This window comes from Parus major, chromosome 12, assembly GCF_001522545.3.
Source record: "Parus major isolate Abel chromosome 12, Parus_major1.1, whole genome shotgun sequence".
In the NCBI taxonomy this organism is placed as follows: Eukaryota; Metazoa; Chordata; class Aves; order Passeriformes; family Paridae; genus Parus; species Parus major.
Genome location: NC_031781.1, coordinates 3,520,990 through 3,532,123, shown reverse-complemented (window position 1 = coordinate 3,532,123; position 11,134 = coordinate 3,520,990). Strand labels below are relative to the sequence as shown.

Genomic DNA, 11,134 nt, shown 5'->3' with positions numbered 1-11,134 from the left:
CCAGGACAAGCATTGGCAGTGGGCTTGGAACTGCGAAAAAAAAATGCGAGAGCGTTGGCCAAGTCTGCTTCGGTCACAGAAGCATCTCTATCCTCAGGACATGACCCAGCCGGGATAGTCCTCCACAGGGAGGTTATCTCGGGCAAGAAAACTCAGCCACGGGTAATTTTGAGCAGTTTTTGCCCCGAGTCCCGTGTTCTCCTCAAACTTTGCTTTGTTACAGCGCTCGCAGGCGCAAACGGGTGGGATGAGCAGCTGGTCGGCAGAGGGGATGGGTTGGTAATTGGGAGGAAAAGTGAATTAGCGTGGGTGCAGGTGAGCGGGACGCCGCAGGAGGAGCTGGGAGCGGCGGGAGCCTTTGAAGGCGTCAGTCAGCGGGAGGTGGGAAAGCGCTTATTTGAATTTCAAAGGAGCGCGCCACGGGACGCCTCCCTGGCAGCTCCTGGGGAAATGAAGCGCTGGCGGGATAAGAGGGGAGAGACTAATTTGGGGAATAGGTGACTAAGGGGAGGAAAAGGGAACAGGGGCCAGCCGTGAAATTTCACAGTGAGAGGGGTCACCTGTGTGACTTTGCCTGAGGGTCCCTTTTGCTCTGTACCCACGGGGACCGTGACTGTCCGGAATTTAACTCTTTATGGTACCGGAGTGGTGCGTGAGCGTGTCCCATTGGCGAGACCCCGATGGGAGCGGCGGCTGGAGGGGGAGCTCTGAGTGTGGGACCGCGGGACGGCTGGGCGTGAGTTTGTATTGGGGAACACGGAGTGCAGAGCGGCCAAGAGTGGGTTCTGGTTGGGGAGCGCGGAGCTGTTGGGGGTGGGGTTCGGAGGGGGGAGCAAGGCTCGGAGCGAGGGGATGGGTTCGGAGCGGGGAGCGTGGTTCGGAGCGCGGGGCTGCCGGGGGTGGGTTCGGAGCGCGGAGCCGCGGGCCGCGCCCATTGGCGGAGCGCCCCCCCTTCTCCGCGGGCAGCCAATGAGGCTGCGCTGCCCGCGAGGGGGCGGGGCTCTGGCGGGCGTCACGTGTGCCTAACGTGCGCTGCCGTCCGCACTCGGGAAAGGGCGGAGCGGCTCCGCGCTTGAGCGACACCGAGTTTGACCTATCAGAGTCCGGATTGGACCCCCGTGGGGCGGGACTCAGGTGTGGATTGGCGCTCAGGGCGACAGGGCGGGCTTTGGACGGCGCGGTTGCTATGACGGCCAGCGCCGGGCTCCGCCCGCTTGGGCGCCGCCATCTTGTTGTTGATTCGAGCGGCGGGGAGCGGCGGCGCTGGGGCTCCGCGTTCCGGTGTCCCGGCCGGGCAGGCAGCGCCGGCCCCGGTGAGCCGCGGCAGGCGGGAACTGGCCAGGCTGAGGGCCGGGGGGCTGAGCCGAGCGCGCTGCCGTGAAGGGGAGACCCCGGTGTGGCCCCGTGAAGGGAGAGTGGGTAGGCAGGCACGGCCCCGTGAGCAGCCGCGGTGAGGGGGCAGCGAGCACCGGGGTGGGCCTGGAGTGGGGGCTCCGTGCGCAGCCCCGTGAGGAGGGGCTGGGGGGAGCCCGGTACGTCCCCGTGCGTGCGTGGGTGGGACCCGGGCGCTTTCCCCTGCGGGGCCGGCCTGGGGCACGACTGGGGCGGGGTTCCCCGGGCTGGGCAGCGCGGTGCTGGGGCAGGGCCGTGCCCAGCGGGCAGAGCGAGCGTCCCCTCCCTTTGTGCCCTCCTTCCCTTCCACAGGAGCTGCGCGCAGGAAAGAGCTCGGAAGCCGCGGCGGTAACATGAAACCAACATGGTGAGAAGGCTGGTGGGGCTAGGGGTCCGTCCGTGCTGCCCCCCGGCAGGGGAGGGGTGTGGGTGGCCCCGGGAGCGCTGGCTGCCCCCGTGGGGACACCCGGAGTGCCTGGCAGTCCCCCGGTGTAGGTGTGCTCGTGGGTCTGCAGACCTGGACTGCGACCAACCTTCCCCAGGGTTCCATGGAGGGGTTGAATTAGGGTAGGTGGTATCGACTCCTGTTCATTTATGAACTGCTCTGAACTTACACTGGTCCCGGGGTCCATATTCCTTCATTTTTAAGCTCAGCATCAGCCCTCTATTTATTTTTTTTTTCCCCCGAGCAATATACTTTAGTGTGCTGCCTTTGTCATTTCAACCTGTCTTGCTCTGTTTTTGCTCCATCTACTTTTTCCTCCCTTCAGGTTCACCTGGCTTAACTTGGTATTCAGAGCTTCCAGAGCTGGATTCCAAAATTGGCCTTTGCTAATGAAACTCTGAATGGTGCAGGAATGATGGGGGCTTGGGTCTCTGTTGATTCTTAATGTAATGTTTCTGTGATCGTTAGGGCTGTGTAAACATAATTAATAGCTTGTTTCAGAAAATAATATGCAGTAGTATCTAGTAAAAGTCTCATTGTAGTGAACTGTCAACTGTATCTGATATGCTAACACTTGTGTGTGTGGTCAGGCTTTTGATGGAGAAAAATAATGGTATCCTTGTTGTTTATCACTGAACTAAGATTCTGATGTCCTTTTTATAGAAATACTGTCAGGAGTTTCAAAGTGTTTTAGAATTAGGTGTATCAGTTATTGCATGTTGTCACTGTAAGCTTAAATAGGTCTTTTCTAATCCCATGTAACAATTTCTTACTATTTAGATTGTCAAGTATTTTTTTGGGTTAGTTTAGCTCTGACTTAAGGTAAGTGCTTTGTTTTGGAGCTGGAAGGAAAGTGATAGGTTGTAAAAAGAGTTAGTTGTGAGCTCTATAAAGTAAGATAACATTGAGTCGCTTTTTCAACTATCAAATTCTTGTTTTGTCAATGTTCTGAATTGTCCTAATGCTAATTTTTGTTTCTTAGAGGCCATTTCATACCCTCTCAGCTTTTTCAGCACAGCCATTTCCAGATGCATGGATGCTATGCTATCCTGGTTAGAACCTGTTAGGCTGATCTGAAATGTCCTTTTTCATGGCCTTGCCTTTGCTTCCTGTCTAGTGAGGACTTTTGGGAGAGCAGGGGAAGTGATCCTTAGCTCCTGGAGGAGGAAGTTGATGTATACAAGGTTATTAGCGTAGGGATCTTTGATGGAAAGAGTAGGATATGCTGGTGGGACATTCTCCTGGACCCTCTGGATTTTATTAGGCACTTTGTGGCAGTTTTGCATGTTTCTTGTGTAGAAGAAGAGCAAGTGAGCATGATTATCTGTTGAGATGAGAAAGGGAACAGTTTTTAAGATCTGCTTCCAGTCACCAGTTTCATGTTCCATGTGGGGTTCCAGCTCATGTAAGTATAGACTGCAGCCCATAGGAGGTTCTTGCCTTGTTGTTTGTGCCTGTGCAGGTGAGAATGAGAGTTCCCTGACTTACAGACTGATCAAGCTGAAGACAAGCTGTTTGTTTTTCTTCCCAGCTTTTTGGGTGCTTAAATGATTTTGCAGGAGTAAGGGAAATGGGGCTGGTGCTGGAATGGGGTCTTATCTGAGTTCACAATAATCTGCAGTGTGGCTGTGTAAGAGTGCAACAATGTATTTTTACGTTATCTATTTTTTTTGTATATAAAAATAATTTTAAACAACATTCTAACATATATTTAAGAGTATTAAGATTAAATGAAGCCCATGCTTCTGTCCTACTTCTGTGAATCATTGTGTGCCTTGTCATCAGGTTGACAGCACTGAACATGTCCTTCTTATAAAAATATTGTAGAAAGAAAGACTAGGTGTGCTTTGAAATCCTCTCTTGGCAGATTGTGCAAGTCAACTGACTTGGAAGTTACTCTCTCTTGCATTGCACGTAGTGAAAAGTCAAGGTTAGAGCAGCAAGCACTCAGAGGTCAAAAAAGTGCCAGGCTGGAGTAGTACCTGTGCCCTTAATCAACTAATTGGCCTTTTAAACAAGTGGTATGATTTCTTCTTCATCATGCAGTTGTGTGCTCTGCTTATCCCATCCGAGCTGCCTGGTTTGTTTCTTTCCTTTTCTCCCACAAATATGGAGTTTATTCCTTTTGGGTAAAATGGTCAGATTCTGAAATGTGACCTTGTTGAGCTTGACTGGTGCGAGATGAGGAGCCCTGTACAAGCTTGGGGATATTTGTTGACCATCTGCTTACAGGGCACAGTCTCTTTGGTCCAGTGGATCACCAAATGTTCGTGAAAAGGTTTGATCACTTTTCACAGTTCAGTTTTCATTTAGTTTCTCCATGTCTAAATGCTTTTGTGGATCTGGTGAATTCTGGCTGACACACTAGGTAGTTGTGGCACTGACTTCTGGCTTTCCATTGGGATAAGAAATGTAGGTTCTGAGTTTGAATTGGATATCCAGAACCCATGCTCTAGAGGAGGTGCGTTTCTTCAATCTGTGGTTGTAATGCAGATACTGAAGCCGTGGAAAATCTGTCAGAGGCCTTGATTATTGCAGTGCATCCTAGGCATTTCACTTGGTGTCAGTAGATTCCCCCAGTCTGTCCATCAGGAATTAGCTTGCAATGTGTTGGAGATGTGAGCATCTCAATGGAGTGTTGATGCTGGGATTTGTAGTCTCAGAGCTTAGTATTGATGAAAACCTGTAACCTGTTTTGTTTTCTCTTACATTTGACAGTGTCACATTGTCAGGTTTTATGCTGGGCAGGGTTTGCATTGAACTTGACTTGCAGCATTTGTATGTGGCTCTCTGCTTGCTTGTTTGTACATAATGTGACGTGCATAGGAACAACTGCTTTTATGTCTAATCTCTCAGTCTTTGAGAGGGAATGTATCAAAACCAAGCCCAGTAAGTACAGAGGATCCTTAGTGAGCTGTGAAATGGGTGAGCAAAGGAGAAAAATGAGAAAAGGAGCAAAAGAAAGAAAATGTGACAGAACCCCCTGCAAGAGTCACGTCAAGAATTTGTGTTACGTGCTGTAAACTGAAGGAGCCCTTCAGCTATATGGAGGAGCAGCTAGCAGTCTCCCTCATTTCTATTCCTGATGTGACAGGAATGCAGAGCAGGATGCTGGCCAGTGTTTAATATCAGGTTTGTTGCTGGTGTCGTAGGGATGGTGGGGGGAGGAAGAGGAAGTGTGTATGCGTGGCTGCTTAGTTTCTGTTTTGCAGGCATTGCCTGTGTGCAGTGTTGTGCCGTTCTGATGTGGCACCAGCTGTTATTTTTGGCTTTCCCAGTGTGCTGTTCGGGTAGATGTGCTTCCTAATAGATGCAATTCTCTTTCTTAATCAGTGTGTGTTGGGCTGCCTGTGCTTCCTGTGCAATCCATGTTGGTGTGAACCACTCTGCAGATGGTACTGAGGTGCAAGTCCTTTCTTTGCCTTCATTTATTTCCACAGGCTCCTCTGTATGCATTTTGAGTAGCATTAACTGTGTGTAAAAGACAGGCTTCTTAAGCTTGCATTTATTTTACATCACTCCTGTCAGTATGTGGTGTCATTAATGTTTGAACTCCTTCTTTGGAAGTAAAGGAATAAGCTTTGCTATACAGAGTGTCTCTCTATCTGTATAATGTGTCCACAGTAGTTAAAATGGGTGTAGTTGTTTTGTTAAAAAATAACACTGAGATAGCTGCTGTAATTATATTATCGAAGATCTGTGTCAACCAAATCTGATAAAAGCAGTGAAAGAGGTTATGATACGGATGTGTCTGTCCTGGTAGGAACGTCACTACACGTGCTTGGGAGCTGCAGTAGATAAGCTGTCTCTGATTTAGCTTTTGTAGTTAGAAAGGTTATCCCCTTTACCAGCTGTCCTGCTGCTTTGCCAAACACTACCTCCCTTGTGAACCAGGCCTGTTCAGCTGCTGGGGTTTAATATACTCTGCTTCAGCCTTTCTTCCCTAATGCCTGTCCCTGCCTGGTGAGAAACAGCCATGGATCCTGCTCTGCTCCACCCTGGTTGGGAATTCTCAGCTGAGGGTGGCTGAGGCAACTGGGGACAGTGTGTCCCCTCAGCCCAGCTGGTGGGTTTGGTAAAGAGCATCTGTCAGAGCCCACAGGAATGAGTGAGAGCATTTGCATCCTGAAAGGAACTTGTGAATTCCAGTCCCAGTCTTTAGGGAAGGCGTGCTCTCAAACATTATGAATTGACAAGCAAGTAAAGATCTAAATAAAAGCTAATTTAGGACTTGCTAACTCGTTTCCATACATCATTTTGCAGGCTGACTTGCTTCTGGGGTCCTGCTCCCTCTTGGCTGTGAGAAGTTGGCTCCATATTCCAGTGACTGCTCAGCCAAAGGAGCTTGGGTGACATCTCCAAGGTATTTTTTTTTGTTTTGCTCAGAATACATATGCAGCCACCTTAGAGATGCAAAGAGAAATAAACTGCTTGCTTTTTACCTCTCCCTTCGTAAGTATACCCTTCAAGTAACGATGTGTAGATACAGTTTTTGGGAATTTTGGTCTTACCTTTGAAAGATACTACAGAAACACACAGGTAAGTGCACTACACAGAGTGAAAAATTCAGTCCTGTTCATTCACCAAATTGGTGTCAGTTCTAGTAATAAAAACTAAAATTCCAAGATTTGAAGGCTTACTTATGGTCTAGTACTTCTGGCCATTTAGGTGGCTGATTTCCAGCTGAATCACCTTATGATGATTTCAGAACTCTTATTATTGTCTACTTTTTTCCTTTCTGTTCTGAGGTCAGTTTGCTGGAGGTTGGTAAGGCTGTTCTGATAGACTTTCAGTTTCAACGAGGTTACTTTGTGCTGTTCTGAATTTGGAAGAAAGTCAATCATACCTGTTTTTCCCCAGCTCTTTATCAACAAAGATATGACTCAGTATCCCGGTGGTATAAACAGACTCAAATGACCTTGTTTTATTCAAACATGGTGTATTTAAGTAGTGGTTGTCAGACAGTTCAGTTTCCTGGTGGGGAAGCCCCTGACCTGTGTGGGTAATGGTCTTTCCTAGTTTGAAATGCAAAAGGAAACTGAGCTCCTCCTGCCTTCTCTTCAGGGCATGCTCCTGTGTCTGTCACTGCTGACTTAAGTGCTGATGTAAAACTAAACTACTGTATAGCTTATATATTCTGTTCTGACATTTCTTTTTTCTTCCCCCCCCCATAGTTCTATGCTGAGCCTCATTTTTCCTATTTTTTAAACTTCTAGAGTGCATTACTGCAAAATATCATGTGATCTTTAATTCCAATTAACGTTGTTCTATTGTTGGTATCAAAGTATTGTCAAGCATTTCCAAAAGTGAGTTTAGAAATCTTAAAAAGGGCAGAAGAAGATAGGGCTGGCTGTTTGTTCTGTGTCCTTTGACAGTACTGTCTGAGCAGCTTAAGCACGTGTGGGGAGCAGTCATGATCTCATTACAGCTAACTATAGGCGATAAGCAGCTCTGAGCACCAAAATCAGTGCACCACCGAGTGCAGATGTCAGTGAGTTATTTAAAGCAGGAAGGATTTGGGAGAGAAGCCTGGGGGCTACATAGTCCCATGTCTTACTCAGTGTCTGAATCAAACCATCGAGTAGCTGCCATGAAATTGCTGGAGCTATTGCAGAAGATGAGATATGCTGCTCTTGTCTGGTTTGCTGGTTAAAAACATGGTAAAGTCCTTGAGCTTTGGAGGACCCTCACAGCACTGCTGCTTGGTGAAAGGTTTATTGCACTTTTCTAAGGTGTGGTCTTTGTATAAAGCTGTGTGACACATCTGAGGAATAGACCTGTTGAATTGATGGCTTGACTCTCATCCCACAAATACGGAAATAAAAAGAACTTTTAACTTGAGTCTTTTGAGTCTGTCCCGGAAGAATTGTTGAAGCAGTCTGAATCTTAATTTGTGTTGAAACAATACATATGCAGGTTTTTTTTTTAGATAGCTTCTTAAACACCCCCACGCTTCCTGTAATAAAACCTACATCATGTTTGTCTCAAATATGTGAATTTTACTCAGATTAAGTGTGACACTGTATAAAATGTTTATGGATCCCCTTACTTTTGCAAATAATGGCGTGATTTGCTTTATATTCCATTAGAACCAGATATTGTAAGTGTGTTTTTTTATGCTGTGCAAGTGGCATTTCCTTTAGTTGGGAATAAATCTTCTTTATGTAATTGAGGTCTTAATACTTCACAGTTCTTACCACAAGTCTTGACCTGAATACACTTATTAAAATTTGACAGCAAGCTAAATGTGAACCAATAAGCATTATCAGGCATGCTTTATGCATCTTTTATTTTTATAGAACTGAGGAAAAACCTCTAACTCTATTTTAGTCAGACTGAATAGGTATCACTGTTGTACATCATGCAGAGTCTGAATAGTTCTCACTTTTCTTCAGGTGCTCTGCACACTAGTTTGTTTTTTTTCCTGTAACAACAGCACTTAGGGGTTTCTGTTTTTCCCCTTAATTATTCTTAGCTTTAGTTAAGTAAGATCACTGAAGTTTCCATTTCTGTGGTCTGTGTGTTAGTTATGTAGCATCCTTAACACTGACACTTCCAGTGAATTTCAGCAATAAAAATTTAGAAAACTGGACCTGTTGACAATTTGGTTCACCTAATGACAAAAAACAGTAGTTTTAAAGATTAGTTCTGATTTGTGAATACAGCTTGGCTCAAATATTCTTATTTAAAATAGTTAAGGGTATTGTATCATTTACCAGCCAAAAGTGAATCAAGGTCTTTATTCACTGCAGTTAAAATACCTTTCTAAAACCTGGCAATTAAAGATCATAGGTTGGATGGTGAAGTGTTTGAGACTTTGTTTTTTGAAGTTTATCCCATTGGGACCTGACAACCAGAAGAAAATTCCAAACCTTTTAAGAATTCTGCCAAAGATCAGTGTCCCATGGTAGTGAGCTTGCCAGGCTGACTCTTGTGTGACTGCAAAGCACTTTGTTTCAGGTTTCCTGTCATTTGCAGGGTTTTTTTATGATTCCCAAGGAAGAGAACTCTGTGCTATTTTCCACCCATAATTCTTGTTATTTTGTGTTTTTCAGCCTGAGATGATACACTTTTGGCACGTGTTATCACACTTTATTGATCTGGAAGAGAAAATTAAAGGGAAATTGGTTTTCCTTAGATATATACAGCCTGTGATGTATTGTGGCTGTGAGAACACGTGTGATTTAGCAGAATTATTTTGCAGGAAAAAACCCAACCCAAACCAACCTGCAGCATGGCCTTGCAGTGTCTTCAGAATAATTTAAAGTGTGAAAAACCGAGGTAGCTGTAATACACTTGAGAGAGGTTTTGCTGTTAAAAACAAGCTTGCCACAATTTGTGTGACTTCCAGATGAGTTTGCTGGGCTTTTTTAGCATATGAGGCTGAAGATTTTTTATGTCTATGCAGGTGCTGCATTTAATTTTCTACAAACCAATTTGACATATCAGGTTTATCATACTTTCTTTTTGTTTTGGCTTTACATCTCTTACATAACCAGTGGCCTCAGCTGTTGTAAATGGCACACTAGAAAGCCTGTTGGAAGGAGCTTTGAGATCCACTTCAGCAGCTTAACATTTAGATAAGATATTGGGAATTTGTGACCTGTAGAGTGTTTACAGGGACTTGTTTACGACTGCTTCAGTGAACAGGAAGTTAAATATAGGCTTTGTCTGATTCTTTACTTCAAATGGAGGGGAGAAGCTTCTTGTTTCAAACCTTTAAACAGAGCTGGTTAGTGTGGTAGAGCATTTCAAGGGCCTGCTGCCTAGGGTTAGTGTATAGGAGAGTAATAATGGAGATTTGGAATATTAAAGGTCCCTTTGGAAGGTGCTTGAGAAATACAGTGGAGTGAACTGTGTTAGGAGCTCCCTTCTTGGGCATTCCCTTTTGCAAAGCCAAGTTGCACTGGATCCCTTGCAAGTGTGAGGTTTGCTAGAAGAAAACACTGAAGGGTGGTTGTACTGGCTTGTGATTAGGTAAAATCATCTTGCAGATATTTAAGTGCCAGGTTTGGGGTTTTGTCCTTCGGAAAACCTAGCACCTTGCCAACGCTGAAGTTGTGATTGTCTTGACCAATTGCCTGTGTCTCCTGAGAAGACAGTCTCAGGTTCACATTGCCTTTCATTTCCACTCAGGTGGCTGAGCCTCCTGTTAATTCTTTGTCCTTTACCTTCCAGAGCATGCTGCAAGCCACAAAACAACCCCAAGGTATTGTAACAGCTTTAAGATTTTCAGTATGAGTGATTGAAAGCCTTGCAGATTATGCTGATCCTCAGGAGAGTTACAGGATAACAACAGGCCCAGCTCAAAATCCTCTCCATGACCCTGGGTTATGTGTCATGTGTATTCTGCCATATTGAAGGGATGAGAGTATCCTTGTATGAAATTCTGCTTAGAGTTTTAGCTAGTTTCATATGAAATGACTACCTTAGCTTTCAGTCCCATCACATACTATGTCATATATTCTACTTAAATTAAGTACTAGATTTAGTGCACTGTCTTTGTCTAAAGTATATTTGCCATGACAGACCTTGTTACTTCCCATTCCAAACCTCAAAAATGAAATCTTGCCTTTTGTCCTTGAATATTCCATGTCATTATTTACTTTCTTGCAGCACTTGCATTGAGATATTTTCCCCCCCTAATGTAGAGCTCATTTTTTTCTCTTTCCTTTTCAGTGTTTTTATTTTGTTTTTTTAGTGGTTTGACAGTACAAGAGAATATACTGTATATAAGAATATACCTTCCTTTGGTACTTCCTTATGGAGAAAAAAATCACTGTGAAGTGTCCAGTTGAGAAGTTATAGCTCATGTTTTCTTGCCTGTGACCCTCAAGGGTCACCTGCTTAGGAAAATTAAACTGGCATCAAGTAGGGGGCATGGATTTGCAATGTGATTATGTGGCTTTAACTCCCTGTGGACGTGCTTATAAGGTTGTTTCTGCTACAACTGCTTGGGACAGCTGAATTAATCAGCATGTTCATCCTTACCTAGTGAAGCTCTACCAGTGGAATCCCTTAATGTAGATGCACTGATAGTGATAAAATGACTTTTCTAAGGCAAAGCTTGTTTTGCTGGAGGTGTTGAGAAGGTAAAGAGTGAAGTACTTTATTTGACATTGTGAGTTGCACTTTCTTCAAGGAATAAAAAAAACTAGATAGAAATGTGGGGGCCCAAAATATGCCTTTTCCAGCTGAACTAATTTTTTCACTGGCAATATAAAGTTAGAAGGGATTGCAGCAGGAGAGTAGGGCATCTCTCAGTTGGGCAAAGAAGATTTTACCTATCCATATAAA

At 45.0% G+C, this 11,134-nt stretch overlaps 1 protein-coding gene across 8 annotated transcripts in view; it reads left to right on the top strand.

The window, feature by feature from the left end:
* Nucleotides 1-1,208: 1,208 nt before the first annotated feature.
* The window catches only part of IP6K1 (inositol hexakisphosphate kinase 1), a 36,220-nt gene continuing 26,294 nt past the window's right edge, over nucleotides 1,209-11,134 (top strand). For 4 of the 8 annotated variants that reach the window (XM_015641188.3, XM_015641183.3, XM_015641186.3 and 1 more), the window contains exons 1-3: nucleotides 1,209-1,313; nucleotides 1,705-1,759; nucleotides 6,101-6,200. The gene's annotated coding sequence lies outside the window, so the exon portion shown is untranslated. Of the gene's footprint in view, nucleotides 1,314-1,341; nucleotides 1,420-1,704; nucleotides 1,760-2,162; nucleotides 4,970-6,100; nucleotides 6,201-11,134 lie in introns of those variants that run through there. The other 4 variants (XM_033517402.1, XM_033517403.1, XM_015641184.2 and 1 more) reach the window with 4 other exon arrangements.